Raw genomic sequence first — 15,752 nt, 5'->3', positions numbered from 1 at the left:
ACGAAAAGAGCTGTTTGGGACCAAGAAAGGAGGAACTGTCACCAAGCACATCGTTTATCGTCAGGGTCGAAGCCTGTGAACCAAAGTGACGTCGTCGTTCTTCGAAAAGGCATGGACATGATATAATGACATGATGGACAGTCAGGACGGCACCACACCGCTAGCATAGGGGTCTGTCGGCTCCATGTAACAGATGGCCATGGGTGGCATAGGTATGCCCAATGCGCAGCCTGCATAAAGCCACCTCTTCCCACCGCACACTGCAAGAGCATGACGACCACAAGCCCAGCTCTGTCTTTATTGCCCTGAGCTTATTGCCCCCCACCTGGTCCCAACAGCGCTGCAATCTGCTTCTCAAGAAGGTCTTGACTGCCGGGTAAAAATCTCTGGCAGGGATAGGCAAAAACCGGGTATATGGTGCTACCGCTGCTCGCTTAGCAGCGACATCAGCCAGTTCGTTGCCCACGATACCGACGTGACTGGGGATCCAGCATAGTGCAACTCTCTTTCCAACCCGATTCAATTGTGTCAGGCGTGATAAAATGTCCTGTAAAAGGGGACATGATGGATAAAAAGACTTCAGTGCAAAGAGACTGCTCAGTGAATCTGTAAAAATGGCGTGTGAAGATTCTTCACCCACTTCGATGAAACATATCGCCTTGGTGACTGCAACTAATTCCGCCGTAAAAACTGACGAGTGGGCCGGTAACGAGAACGATCGAGTGACGGACCCGCTAACGAAAGCACAACCCACGCCATCCGAGGTTTTGGATCCGTCTGTGTATGTCAGGGTATATCCTTCATAACACGCCAAAAGCTCAACTGCCCTGGATCTCAATAGGTGTGGTGTGACGTCTTTTTTCCTAATTTCCGTAAGCGAGGTGTCAATGAAGGGTGTGGTCATTTGCCAGGGAGGAGAAGCCAGGCGGCTTACTTGCCTTACACCCCCGAACAGGAATTCCGCTCTCAAGCAATAACGCTCTCATTCGGGAACCAAAAGTTAAAGCGTGCTGCTGCGGCCCATGACGAAGAGAACTTACTGCAAACCGCGAAAATATTGCAGAATATGTCGGGTGAAGTGGGAACTGCCGCAGCTTCAAGGCATAACGCATGCCAAGCATTTTCCTCCTCGTCGAAAGTGGTGGTTCGTGTGCCTTCGTTAAAAGGCTGACGGAAGGTGATGTGCGAAACGCCCCAGTAGCAATGCGAATGGCAGTATGGTGGACGGTATCAAGAACACGCTTGCTGGATTCAGACGCGCCATCATAAACAAAGCATGCATAATCCAGTTTGGAGCGGACGAGGGAACGATATAAAAGCATAAGCGTGCTTCTGTCTGCCCCATACGATGTGCGAGACACACACTTTAGTATGTTGAGAGATTTAAAGCATCGATCGCGTAACATTTTAAGATGTGCGTTATATGTAAGGCGGCGGTCAAAGTGTATCCCAAGATACCTGGCCACGGCCTTATTTGGAATAGAGCGACCATATAGACGGATGCTCAGATCATCACATCGCTGGCGACGACAAAAATGCATCGCAACGGTCTTGTCGCCTGAAAAACGAAACCCGTTCATGTCACCCCATCTTTCAACGCGGTCCACAGCCAGCTGGAGACGCCGCTCCATCGCTGGTGCTCTCGCTGCACTGGTCCAAATAGTAAAATCGTCAACAAAAAGGGCACGTCCGACCGACTGTGGGAGCACATCACAAATATCATTTATCATAACTGCGAACAGTGCAACACTTAACACGCCGCCCTGGGGCACGCCGTTTATTTGTTCGTACCTGTCGGAGAGGACGTTGCCGACCCGAACACGGAAGTATCGTTTGGCTAAAAACCTTTGGAGAAAAGCACCCATATGGCCACGTATACCATATTTAAAGAGCTTTTGAACAATACCATGGCGCCATGTGGTGTCATAGGCGGCTTCAATGTCGAAGAATACTGTCCCCATATGCGCTTTTTCTTGAAAAGACTTGCGAACCGTGGTGTCCAGTGTTAAGAGATGGTCCACCGTACTACGGTTTTTCCTAAATCCGCACTGCGAGTTACTAAAAATATCGTTGTTCTCTAAAAACCAAGTGAGTCGCACGTTTACCATCTTTTCCATGAGCTTGGACAGTGATGACGTCAGTGAAATGGGTCGGTAATGAAGAGGGTCCAGCCCACTCTTCCCCTGTTTTAGGATAGGCACCACAACAGCTTCCCGCCAGGCCGGAGGGAACTCACCTCTTGACCACACCCTATTGAAGGCCGCCAATAGTGCACGACGTGCACACGGAGGCAGATGTCGGAGCATCTCATTGTGGATGTCATCAGGACCTTCCGATACACTACGAAGTCTTCCGATTGCCGACTCCAACTCCACCAAAGTGAAGGGCTCATTGTACGCCTGTGGTTGCCTTGTAGAAAAGTTCACTACGGTTTTTTCGGATTGTGCTCCTTGCCGTAAAAACTGTGGGCTCATGTTTGCACCTTCGCTACGGTGGGAGAGTGCTCGGGCGATCCCGTTAGCCGCATCCAACGGATGAGTCACCACCTGGCCGTTAACATGTAACACAGGAAGTGGCACGGATGAAAACTGCCCGGAGATACGTTTGATCCGAGCCCACACCTGCGAAGTTGGTGTGAATCGGTTGAGCGTGCTTACGTACATACGCCAGGATTCACGTTTCGCTTCTTTTATCGTGCGGCGGGCGAAAGCCCTGGCTTTCTTAAAGGCTACTAAATTCTCCAAGCTACTTCTGGCGTCAAAAGCTCGGAAAGCACGTTTGCGTGCGCGAATTGCGTCACGACACTTCTCCGTCCACCACGGCACAGGAGTGCGACGAGGAAATCCAGAAGTGCGCGGGATGTAATCGCTAGCGCAATCTAGAAGTCTGTGAGTAAAATCCTCAATAGAGGGTGCCACCCTCACACCTCCGGTCTGACATAATGTCTCCAGTCGAGCCTCAAACTCTCTCCAGTCAGCCTTTTTTAAATTCCAACGTCGTGGTCTTACACCCAACGTTCCTCTTATGTGGAATCGAAGCCACACTGGGAAGTGATCGCTGCCCATTGGATCATCTGCCACAGACCACTCGAGGCTCTCCACCAGCTCGGGACTAGAAAGACTCAGGTCAAGCGCGGAAGTCTGACCAGACGGCAGTGTAAAATGAGTACGAGTCCCTGTGTTTAAAATACACAGTGACGAGTCACGGATAAAATGTTCGCACATCCTTCCGCGGGTGTTCGTGCTATCACAGCCCCACGCGGTGTGATGAGCGTTGAAGTCGCCTAAAAGAAGACATGGTGAAGGCGACTCATGCACTAAACGTCTCATGTCTTCCAATGGAAAACCGACGCCAGGTGGAAGATATAAAGAACACACCGTGATGTGACGGTGATTCAAATGTAGGCGTGCGGCTACAGCCTGTAGCGTAGACCGCAGGTTAAACCTCCTGGCTGGCACGCTGTGGTGGACTGCAAGAAGGACACCGCCATGTGCGATACCGTCGGTTAACACATCATTGCGAAACAGGGCGTATCCCTTCAGCGTGCAGTGGTGACTAGAAGCAAGCTTGGTCTCCTGCAGCGCTACGGCTGCGGGACAGTGCTCGCTGACGACAGCCTGGAGGTCGAGGGCATTTGCCCTTATTCCTCTACAGTTCCACTGTAAAAAAGGCCTGTAAAGGGGGCGTGTTAAAAAGCCGGTTGGAGGTCACATACTAAAACCGGGCACGTCCTAAAAGAACTGGGCTGCGCCAGTTGCAGAAGCAGACTTTTCTGACTGAGAGCCACGGTTGGAATCTGCAGGGAGGTGCCCCACTCTGGGACGAGTTCTGGGGCTCCCGCCGTCAGATGGAGACGGGGGACCGGCCGGGGCACGCTTGACGCCAGCGTACCCGGTCCGGGGTGGCGGCGGGGAAGGGCCCATCGGCGGGCCTCTACCGGGCGTCTGGGGGTCAGCGGGGGCCTCCACTGGCCTTCTCGGCGATGGTGTGCCACTGCGAGGGTTGGGCTCCTTGCTTGCAACGGACAAGCGATTGGCCGTCTTAGCCCTCTCCAACTCCGCTAGGCGGGCCCGCTTGGCGTCGCGGGCGCGCCTGTCCGCCTCATGCCGTTCCATCGTTTCCGCTGCTCGTCCACACACACTCGCCAGCGTCGCCGGAGGCGACGAGGGCAGCGGAGTGACAGACGGCGAGGAAGGCCGAGCCCGCGGACCATGGCCGCGCTTGACCACCGTCCATCCCTCCTCCTCCCCCGCCTGCGACCCCGACGACACATGAAGGTCCGGCGGCACAGCGTTGGTAGAGCAGGACGCAACTGAAGGACCAGGAGGAACCGACTGGGCGGGGGTCGCCCGCCCCGCCGGCACCACAGACAAACCGAAGGATCGCAGGAGCGTGATGAGTTGGACCGCTGACATGTGACTGATGCTGGTGGACTGTGGTACAGAGGTTTTGGATTTTTCGGCATAAGATACCTTGGGGTGATTAGCCTCATACTGTTCACGCGCCTCGCGGAAAGAAATGTTCTTTGAAGTTTTGAGTGATATAATTTCCTTTTCCTTCATGAAGGCTGGACAACTTCGATCGAAAGTTGTGTGCGGTACCTGCCCCGTGCCACAGTTCACGCACCAGGGCTGCACAGAGGTACACTGGTCTCCCGAATGCTCGGAAGATGCACACTTCCCACAGACAGCTCGATTGCGGCAGTGTGGTTTTGTATGACCAAAGCGCTGGCATTGAAAACATCGCATCGGATTCGGAACGAAGATCCCGACTTTGACAACTGCGTAGCCAATGCGGATATCAGACGGTAAATCAGGCCGGTTGAATGTCAGTATAATGTTGTTTGTAGGGATTTGGTCATCACCCCTCCTGGTCGTGATCCTACGTGCTGCCGTGACCTCGAAAATTCCCAACTCTTCGATGATTTCCTCCTCGCTGACGTCACGAAGGTCATAGCGGTTTATGATACCTTTTGAGAAATTTTTGGTGTGGTGCGGTGTGACCGTGACCGGCACGCTCACGTCTCGCTTTGCACCCTCGGTTCTCGCGGCATATACAAATTCAGTTACAGTCAAAGCTCGAGTCGCATCGGTGCCGTTTGCGAACTCCACTTCGATCGCGCCGTCCCTCAGCTTGTCACAGCGGGTGACTTTTCCCAACCTGTCGCATCCGTTTCGGCGCTGAAACGGTGAAAGCGATGCCAGGTTCTTCACATCACTCCGGAAGACAAGAACGCGTGGGGCAGGTGGAACCGACTCCTCGCTGCACCCTAAATTCATCGCAGTCCGTCCCCCTCTCGGGGGGCGGGAGTTTTTTGGGTTTGTAGATGCCATGCAAGGTTGTTCTTTATTTCGGCACCGGGGCTCCCCACCCACCTCGGAGCCCAACTGGGGGACGGCCCACTCACCAGTTGGTGGTGGTGCCGCCAGGGCTACCTCGGTGCTATACGGGGCGGACGACGCCTCCCACACGGCCAGGTGTAACCGGGGAGACCCCTCCCCGTCCTGACCGTGGTTCAGCGCCGCCGCCCCTTGACCCCTTAAGCCGCTGCGCGCGGCCAGGCGCCCCAAGCGGAACCCGCAAGGAGCACCCAACCGCGACGCGAGCGACAAGCCGCTAGACCCGTGTGGGGCCCCACGGGCCCCCCGCGCCCCCGGATATCCTGGCCAAAGTGGAGTGTTGGGACGCGCCGTGACTGACCCGCACGACGCGCCCCTCAGCCACCAGGATCCGATCAACCCGGGGACGAGGGCGAGGGGGCACGGCGACCCCGATAAAACGAGGATCAGGAGTGATGAGTGGGCCGGATGCGGGGAAAATGGGTAATGGGAAGGGAGCAAGCGGGACAAGGAGAAGGGGCTCACGTACCGGCAGGGTCGCTACGCCCTGAGAGGAACAGCTTGCGCTGTCCACCCGTTACCGGAGCTGGGACCCGAGGGGGCGCTAGTCCCCTACACCGACCGAAGCCGGTGCCCCTGCGGGGATCAATGTCAGTTTCAGCCAGATCACTTGTACAATTTAAAGCAAAAAGTGAGGTCAGTTACTTTTGTTAGGGATTTTATTTTTGCATGTCCCACATCAGCACGACGGTAATAATCTTTGTGACATAGAGCTGCCTTTTGTGTGTGTGTGTGTGTGTGTGTGTGTAACTCATGTTTATTGTGCCCAAAAGACATCTGATGTATAGGCATCACACACGATTGTGATCTTGCTCTTAACGCAAGTCAGTCGCTCACATGCGCGCTCACATATATCAACATCCTCTCAAAAGTTCGTTACTCTTCATCCAGCACGGACCGAGATGCATCCCACCGATCATTTACAGCCAAATCACTGAACGTCCTCCAACTGCGTGGGGGATGTCATGTGGGGCATAACAAATATGCTGAGAGTACTTTCCAACAATTATCAACAAACTCATAACACACGGCGCATTAAGTACACAAATGAGAACATGGTGTGCGCTTGACTACATCCGCTGTGCACTTATAAGTGTAGGAACAAGGGGTGGTGAGGAGGGACAGGGGCTATGTTTCAAGGTGGGTGACAGCAACGCTGATTGCCCCCCCCCCCATGCGCTTTCGGGTTTGATTTGCATTTAGCTTGCTTTAGGATTACATATACTGCGTTTATTGACAATGAGCGCAGGATACCACCGCAGACCAGTGCCCTGTCTAGCCTAATGATATCGATGGTTCGCGCCTTTTGCGCTGGCTCCGTTTTCGCTAACTGTAATTTGAAGATAATCATTCATGTTACCTTGATCGTAACATTTTTTCCAGGTTTATTCAGCTATAGATACGCATAACAATGTCCAGCATGTAACATCTTGAGCGGGTAGCGAAATAGAAGTAACTTTTTATCAAAGATTCAGATTGATAATAACCTTGCGCTCCTGGTTCTAGTCAATCTAAGACGCGTTGATTATTTATACAGCATTTGGGCAAGACGGCTCCCATGGAAATATATATATATATATATATATATATATATATATATATATATATATATATATATATAGGCTAGTTCTTTGCAAAAGGTCTGAAACAGTACTTTGGAATATCGAAGGCTATAATATTTTTTGGTCTTCGTATTATAAGCAGACGGAAGGGTGAGGGAAGAGTATTTATTTTTCGTATTGCTCTACTGTTCATCTGTCTGGAGGACCGCCTAAGAGTTGTAAAAGAGGCACGCCCAGTCTTATCTTTAAACGATGTGAATCAAATTTGAGCGACCTTCGGAACCATTATTTCACGACGGCTGTTTCGCGCGGGGTACGTGGTGTTACTTGCAGTGACCAACGCCGTTCAGCTTCACGGAAACTGCAACCCAAGCCATCGCTGCCCTTGCTCCCGAAATTTCGGGTGCACAGGCTCAAACCTTTCGATGTAATAGGTTTCACTAATCGGTTCTGCAACAAGGATGAACGTTCTCAGGCAAACATGGAATACCCCTGTCGGTTTTAAACACATTTAGATCCACTCCTTGCAACGCCAGTAAGGCCCTTTATTTTTTCGGGCAAGGGGATCTCTTAAGTCGAATATTAAGGGGCACATTAATGCCCTCGGTCAGGAGCTAAAGGATCTTAATGAAACGGCCCCAAGGTTCAAACTGACACGGAGACAACTTTGCTCTTGCTGACCGAGAGACTCGCATTGTCTCGATGCGTCCTCAAATGGTGCAAGAGAGCCTCTTACTGATATTTCAGGTCACGACCCTACAGGCCGCGATTCTTCATGTGACCTACAGCCAGTCCTTCAGGCCTTTGTGCCATCCAACCGACCTCTTGATCGTCGGTTCCGCTCGGCAGCCCGGTCCCTCTTTCGGCCTCATCGAACATTGACCTTGGCCGGCTGGGGGCCCCTCGCGAACACAGGATCTTATGTTAGGCATTGCGGGCCCCTGACAGATACAGGGGCCCCGAGGAGCATAAATCGCTGGCCCCGACTTTGTAGCTGATTGGAAAGTGCACCCCCAGGCCCATGTCGACAAGGGGCTGATTGTGCAGTACTGGTGGTGTCTGACCGACATATAGACCCATTTCGACTCAGGGGGTCCCCGAGCAGCACAAAGGGCCCTCAGACTGTCATCTGAGGACTCGTCACAGCAGGCTGGTGCCCCTGAATAAGACCCGACCAGCACTTCGTGCCCTTATGCCCTCCAACCGGGCCCTTGATCGACGGTCCCGGTGGGCTCTCCAGGCTCTTCGGGCTCCCTCGAACACTGTCTCTGGCTGACTCGGGCCCCTTGCCAACACAGGACCATGTTTGGCGTTGTGGGACTCCTGGCAGACGCTGTTGACCCGACCAACGTGAATCTCTGGCTCCTGCTGGGTCCTCAGGCCCAAGCCGATACGGAGCCCACTGTGCGTAAGTGGTTGTGTCTACGGACATATCTGCCCTCATCGACTCAGGGTGGTTCCGATCAGCGCGCGGGGCCCCCTGGATAGTAGTGAAGTGCCCGGCCGGCAGGGTCGGGCCTCTGAATGCGAATTCCGGTTGGCCTTCCGTGCCGTCAGATTGGGCTCTTAACCATGGGTCTCGAGGGGCCTGAAGGGCCCCTCGAAACCTAAGAAGGGGGGGGGGGGCACATGCCCATTGTGCCCTATCCCCCGCCTGCACTACTGGTTCATATTGATAATTTGGAACGGGGTCATGCGCTCCATTTCAACTAGGGGTCATTAAGTCGAACTGAAGCCTCTGTGCCAATTATTGGACCGCCTGCGGCGATAAGGGATCTTGTTGCGTCAATGATGGCTTCTGCGCCGATCTGGGGTCAAGTGCCAGGGTCAAACTTACATCCCCCGCCATCTGACGCCTGGCACGGTAGGGGGAGGACCAATGTATGATTTACATTACTATGGGCCTCTGGATCGACCCGGGGGCCCCGAGTTTGCCCGTAAGTCAATAAGTGGCCACAAACCCGCGGAAAGTGCAGACTAGGTAGCAGTGCCCTCAACTTTGCCGAGGTGTTTTCCCTCTATTTTTAGCATAAGACGCAAGTTCTTCGCACCCTCCCCACACCAAGGCAGTTTGTCAGGTCAGGCGGTCCCTCCGAGCCCCGAGAGGTGGCTACACACATGAGTTTACACCAATGGCATCCGACGTATGCTTGTTTCTCACGCAAATGGTGCTTTTCAACAGATGCATAACTGTACGGGTCGCTGATCGAGATGTCGCCAAGCGGCTAAGCAGAAGACCAGTTCTTGGAAGAAGCGGTTATGCAGAAGACCTGTTTGTGAAAGAAGCGTCTGCAACTGTAAAACAAGAGGTGGAGGTGGGGAAACAAGACAAACAAGAGGAAGAGGTGGCGGGTGGGGTGAGATCACATGTGGAGGATGCTGTCATCAGTCTCCGCAGGAGTGATGTTATATCCCAGGTCGTGGCATGAGTGGTCTCATTTTTCATCTTTTTCCATCTTTATCAAAAGTGACCCCAACTGAGAAACCTTATTGACTGGGCTGGTGGCGACTGACGGAGATATACGATGATGCTCAGACCGTTTTTTAGGTGTTTTGTTTTTTGGAAGGCAGCTGCGGAGTTATGTGACACCGCAGCAAAGTATGCCCAACCCAGGCTGATGGTCTCTGATGTTGGCTTATGATAAATACGGTGTAATATTCTTATTTTCCCTCAGACATCTGTCGAGGAGTTAAGAACAGATTAGTCAATGGAGCGTTTTGCCATCAGGATGTACCACTCTTGGTAAAATTGTACACGATATGAAAACATATATGGGGTGTTTTACCGTCCCAAAAAGCGAGCGCAAAATTAATCTAGGCGGAAGCCACGGGCGGAATTGCCAGCAATGTACGAATGTAACAAGCACGATAAGAATTCCAATTATTCAGTACGAGGTACAGAAAATCCCTTGTTTTGGAGAAACCAGTACCGGGGAACCCCTTGCACCGGCTCTGCACGCACAAGTAGATTCATTGCATCCCAGCAGCAGGCCCCAGTCAAATGCTGGTATGCTTAGTCAACGCTCGTAATCTCTACTACTATTTTCCTGGTCACTTTACGTACATCTTGTTTACCCGACAAGTTAACACGCTAGTCAGAGACGGCGAGGAGACACCCGGGAAAACCACAGGAGACAAAATTGAGAGGAGACCAAAACGTGAGTCGTCTCTCCCAGCTAGCATCGCGGCCAGGTCGGGGCTCCCAGTCGCCGGTCTGGGCCCGTGGAAAGTCGCAGCAGGGACGGTGTAGGGCGGCTGGGACGCAGCCGTCCGACCCCGTGACGTCACAAGCGGTGAAGCAATAGTCACCGACCCTGGAAAATGGCGACCCTAGCATCGCACTCGTTCCGGACGAAACAGGTTGGACAGCATTGTGTTCTGACAAAGTCCGCACTCAGGGAGCTGAATAAGCTCCGCCTTTGTCTGATAGCAACATATGTGGGTTTTCTGCCGGTTGGGGTGCGGCGCACGTTATGAGGCGCGCGCGCAGACCGTGCGCCCCCCCCCCCCCCCCACCGTACTAGATATTACCCTCCAACACCCAAATGAGCATGGCTGTCAGCAGTTGATCCCGTCAGTGAGTAACGGTATGAGCTGGCGGTGAGAACAAAGGTGTGGCCTTTGCCGCTGCTGGCGTCCTGAACACCATCCTGGGCCGTAAGCGGCATCATCAAAGCCAGACAGCACTCACTCCTCGTTAGCTCACGTCTGTGGCCTATCGCTGGCCGCCCGGCTGACCAGAACCGAGCCTCGGTCGCGCTCGGAGCGTGTTGTGCTGGTCTGATCCCTCTTATCGTACAGCGGCCGCATGCTTTTTGTGCGCCTGTCAAAGCGGCTAGCCGGCGGCGCCGCTACCCCTCGAGACGGCGGCCGGCCGGCCGGGGCCGGTCCGTCTCGGGGGGTGAGGCGACAGGGGAATAAGCTTAAACGGGTTCATAAGAGCTCAAACGATGACGAGTCGGTCATTATCGGGACAGCGATGCCGACTATGTGGCCCTTGGGTGAAGGATACTCTCCCCACACACGCGGGGGCACTGAAGAATGCGACCTCCACCTCGGGTGGGGCCGGCCCGGCGCCCGAACGGCGTCACTTAGGCTTTGATAGTCCATGGCGGCCAAGGTCAACTGTACAAGGCAATCTTCGCAAGAATGCAGCAATCTACAGCTTGTTCTGCTCGCTTTCAATGAGATGGATGCGCGTTGTTGAAAGGATACCTAGTTCTTTTACTTTTCAAGGTGATAAGTGGTGTCCTCTTCATTAAGCAGTGGCTCCCTGTTTGATGACAATGAAGGCCACAGACCATAGGAGTCCTACCTGAACAATGAGAAGTTTCCAGTTGGAGTCAAGCCTGTATGGCCCGGCTGCTACGTTTTGAAAAACGAGTGAATGCAACTCCGTGAAGTTTCCAGAAAACAAAAATGGGAATCCTCAAGCAGCTGCGCCGTATAAACTGACAGGAGCTTGCTTGCAGATGTGTTAGAAGTTGCATTTTTGGAAGAATTGAGACATCACCGCATTGCTACCTTCCTCGTCGATTTGCTGGAGACCGCGAACGGTTCACGTTGTAAAACAGCTGGGCATCACCGGTCGAAGCCGAGTCCATAAAACAGCGACAGAGACCATCAGATTGTAAGGGAGGAGACAAGAAAATACTGTTCTGAAAAAGTCTGGGTCACCACAGACAGGTGATACCACTCCGCGGATACCACTACCCGTCACCACAGGCGGATGATACCACTTCGTGGATGATACAAGTTACTCCGGACGGATGATCCAACTTTGCGAATGAAATGGGTTAGCAAAGGCGAATGATGCCACTTCACAGATGATACAGGTCGCTACAGGCGGATGATACCACTTTGCGGATCACAGGGGTCGGCACAGGCGAATGATGCCACTTCGCGGATGATACAAGTTACTACAGGCGGATGATCCAACTTTGCGGATGAAACGGGTTAGCAAAGGCGAATGATGCCACTTTACAGATGATACAAGTCACTACAGGCGGATGATACCACTTTGCGGATCACAGGGGTCAGCACAGGCGAGTGATGCCACTTCGCAGGTGATACAAGTCACTACAGGCGGATGGTACCACTTTGCGGATGAAACGGGTCAGCACAGGCGACTGGTACCAATTTGCGGATGATACTGATCGCCTCGTGCAGGCTCCATGTTCATATTCTGCTTTGCTTACCTTACATATTTCGGCTCAGGCTGCCGCCGGTTGTGTTTGTGGTAACATAAGACCCATAATACTTTAAGTATCACCTGAGCTTTGCTTGGCCAGTAGTCTTAGCTTAAAGCACTCACCAAAGCAAGCGGGGCATCAACATAACCTAAATTATATCAGATGTGTGTTTGGGGTGCCTTTTTGCCCTGTGATCAGGGGAGGAGGCTCTCCTCACAGAAAGATGCTCCAGAATACCGTGAAACACCGCCGGTTCCACAGCACATCCAGGGCACCATCAATTCACCACCGGTTATACAGCAGATCCAGAAGACCACCAATGCATTGCCAGCTCTACAGCAGCAATAGGAGATCGTCAATTTGCTGACATGTCTCCATGCTGACATGCTACTGCAACCCTGTCACTATGCAGTTGGATGATACGCCATTGGCCACGCCTGGTTCTCCACAGTCAACGCGAGTAGCTAACCAAGTGTCTTCGCTGTTTGATCTTACACTTCTTTCATGAATCCCGTTCAAACAGCGAAAGTAACATGCGGAAGTACTGGAAAGACAGGGAACAGGTTTTATCTACACTAACCGGTGCTTTGTGTTAAAACATTTTGTTCAAAGACAAGAATTTGGAAGCCGCTAGACATTCTGGCGTGTCTAGAGTACGCTGCAGGCAAGGACATGAATGACATCGAGGTACAAAATCACTGCTAACAAATCGCTAGCATTTTGTAGAAAACCAAGTACTTCATGACAGCCTGCTCATGAAAAGACCGGATTTTAATTCAGGTAAATCACTTAGAATACTTTCGGCAGAATCCTAAGCATACCAAAATACCAGAAAACGATCGGAGGACGCTTCAAATGGTGTTGAGTGCCAACAATGATCTTAAAAGTGTTGGTCCCGTTTGATTGTTGTTGTTGTTGATTGGAGTTTTAGGGCGCGTCGACTACTGCGGTCATTTTGCGCCCATAACAGCCCAATGACTAGCTTCGGAGTGTGACTATGAAATGACTAGAAAATGCGTATTATTCAGAAATATAGACGGCTGAGTTGTACCAGGAGCGCGTCATTGATACGAAATTTTTGGCAGCCTAAAAACTTCCTACACGCGGTATCAGCTATTCAGGCAGGCGTATATAAAGTGCAGAACTTAACATGCGATACAAACCTGAGGGTATGCTCGATATATGGTGACCTGTCACATAGTAAATCGGAGAGCGCCAGGGTCGGCGCCGCCGGGCCAAAGTACCTCAGACGCTCGACGCGCAGTGTGGGGCAGCATACGAGCACATGTTCCACTGTGAGCGTGGTGTTGCAGTGGCGACATCGTGGTAGTTCGTCGTGACATAGTAAGTGTCGATGTGTAGCATCAGTATGGCCGATCCGCAACCGACACAGGGTTACTTCCTCCCGTCTGGACTTTCGATAGGATGACTGCCATTCCTGAACAATCGGTTTAATGCTCTTCAGTTTGCTAGTGCCTATCACATCCCATGCGCTCTGCCATTCCTCGTGCAAAAAGGCAGAGATGGCCGAGCACAGGTCTGTAGCGGGTATCGGAAACACTCTGCGACAGGGACGACGAGTAGCACGCTTTGCGGCGGAGTCAGCCAGCTCATTTCCCGCGATGCCAACGTGGCTCGGGATCCAGCAAAGTACTACGGTCTTGCCAGCCCGGTACAGAGAGTCGAGACGCAGTAAGATATCCTGTATAAGGGGATTTACCGGATTAAAACACCTTAATGCCGAAAGGGCACTTAGGGAATCCGATAAAATCACGTGCAGACTGTCTTCGCCCACCTCTTTAAAACAAAGCGCCTTAATGATGGCCACAAGCTCTGCAGTATACACGGACGCATGGACTGGCAGTGTAAATGATCGCGTATCGGGACCGCACACAAAAGCGGAACCAACACCCGTATCCGTTTTCGAGCCGTCTGTATACGTCATTGTGAACCCCTGATATGTTTCGATATGCTTCAGAGCTGTTGATCTGGCAAAGTACGGAATCATATTTTGTTTCCGAACCTCCGACAATGAGACGTCGACAGTTGGCGATACCATCACCCACGGAGCGGTCGGCAGGCTACGTGGGCGTGCCACGCTCCGAAAACTTAAGCCGCTCTCATGAAGAACATTACGAACACGCACACAGAAAGGCGCCAAACGTGTTGCTTGTCCGGACTGAAAAACATGGGATGTATGGCGTGAGAACACGGCGTCATGTGTTGGGTGGTTCGGGAATTGCGCGAGCTTACAAGCGTACCGCATTCCCAACAACTGTCTTCGGGTAGCCAGCGAAGGTTCGTTGGCTTCCACAAGCAAGCTGGCTGTCGGAGACGTACGAAATGCACCAGTAATGATTCTCAACGCAGCATGATGGACCGCATTCAAGATGCGTTTTACGGACTCAGAGGCGCCATCATATACAACACACGCATAGTCCAGCTTGGAGCGTATCAGTGAACGGTATAACAACAAAAGTGTTTTCCGATCTGCTCCGTACGATGTTCGTGCCACACATTTCAGTATGTTCAGTGCCTTAAAACACTTGTCACGCAGAGTGGTAAGATGCTCCCTGTAGGTCAAACGCTTATCAAAATGTAATCCCAAAAACCGTGCCGCCGTATTGCAGGGGATCGACTGTCCATAAAGCTTAAGCACCATGTCGGGACACTGACGCCGGCGTCGACAAAAGTGGACGGAAACTGTCTTCGAGGTGGAAAACCGTAACCCGTTGAGCATGCTCCATCTTTCCAAGCGAGCCACAGCCAACTGCAACTGACGCGACATGGACGCTGCTGTGGCAGAGCTGCACCAGATGGCGAGGTCATCAACAAAAAGCGAGCGACCAATCGCCTGGGGAAGACTGTCCCCAACATCATTTATCATGACGGCAAACAATGCAACACTCAGCACACTGCCCTGGGGTATGCCGTTCTCTTGTGTGTATCTTTTCGAGCATACGGAACCGACACGGACACGGAAGAAACGGTCAGCAAGAAAGTTCGCAAGAAAGGTAAGCATAGCTCCGCGTATGCCATACTGGAACAGCTTCCGTAAGATGCCATATCGCCAGGTGGTGTCGTAAGCCCTTTCAATATCGAAGAACACAGCTCCAACATGTCGCCTTTCCCTAAAAGACATGCGCACAGCTGAGTCCAAGGCTAAAAGATGATCAACGGTGCTACGGTTTTTCCTGCAACCACACTGTGCGTTCGAGAAGATATTGTTGCTTTCTAAAAACCAAGATAATCGTGTATGAACCATCCGCTCCAGGAGTTTGCACATACACGAGGTCAGCGCAATTGGACGGTAGTCAGATGGATTCTTCCCATTCTTGCCAGGTTTCAGCAACGGAACTATAAGCGACTCCCGCCAAGAAGTGGGGAACTCCCCCGTCTCCCACAACTGGTTGAATGCCACCATCATAGCTTGTGTCGCTGTTGGTAGAAGTCGCCGGAGCATATCATTATGAATTAAATCCGGGCCTTCTGCCACGCTGCGCAGAGAGCTAATGGCAGACATCAGTTCAAACATTGTGAAAGGTTTGTTATATGAAAACTCTTCGGCTGTATGAAAGTTTATCTGGGCTGCTTCGCAA

This window comes from Pollicipes pollicipes, unplaced genomic scaffold (genome assembly GCF_011947565.3).
Source record: "Pollicipes pollicipes isolate AB1234 unplaced genomic scaffold, Ppol_2.1 Scaffold_4881;HRSCAF=5763_pilon_pilon_pilon, whole genome shotgun sequence".
NCBI classification, from domain to species: Eukaryota; Metazoa; Arthropoda; class Thecostraca; order Pollicipedomorpha; family Pollicipedidae; genus Pollicipes; species Pollicipes pollicipes.
Note: the sequence above shows the minus strand (reverse complement) of the source record.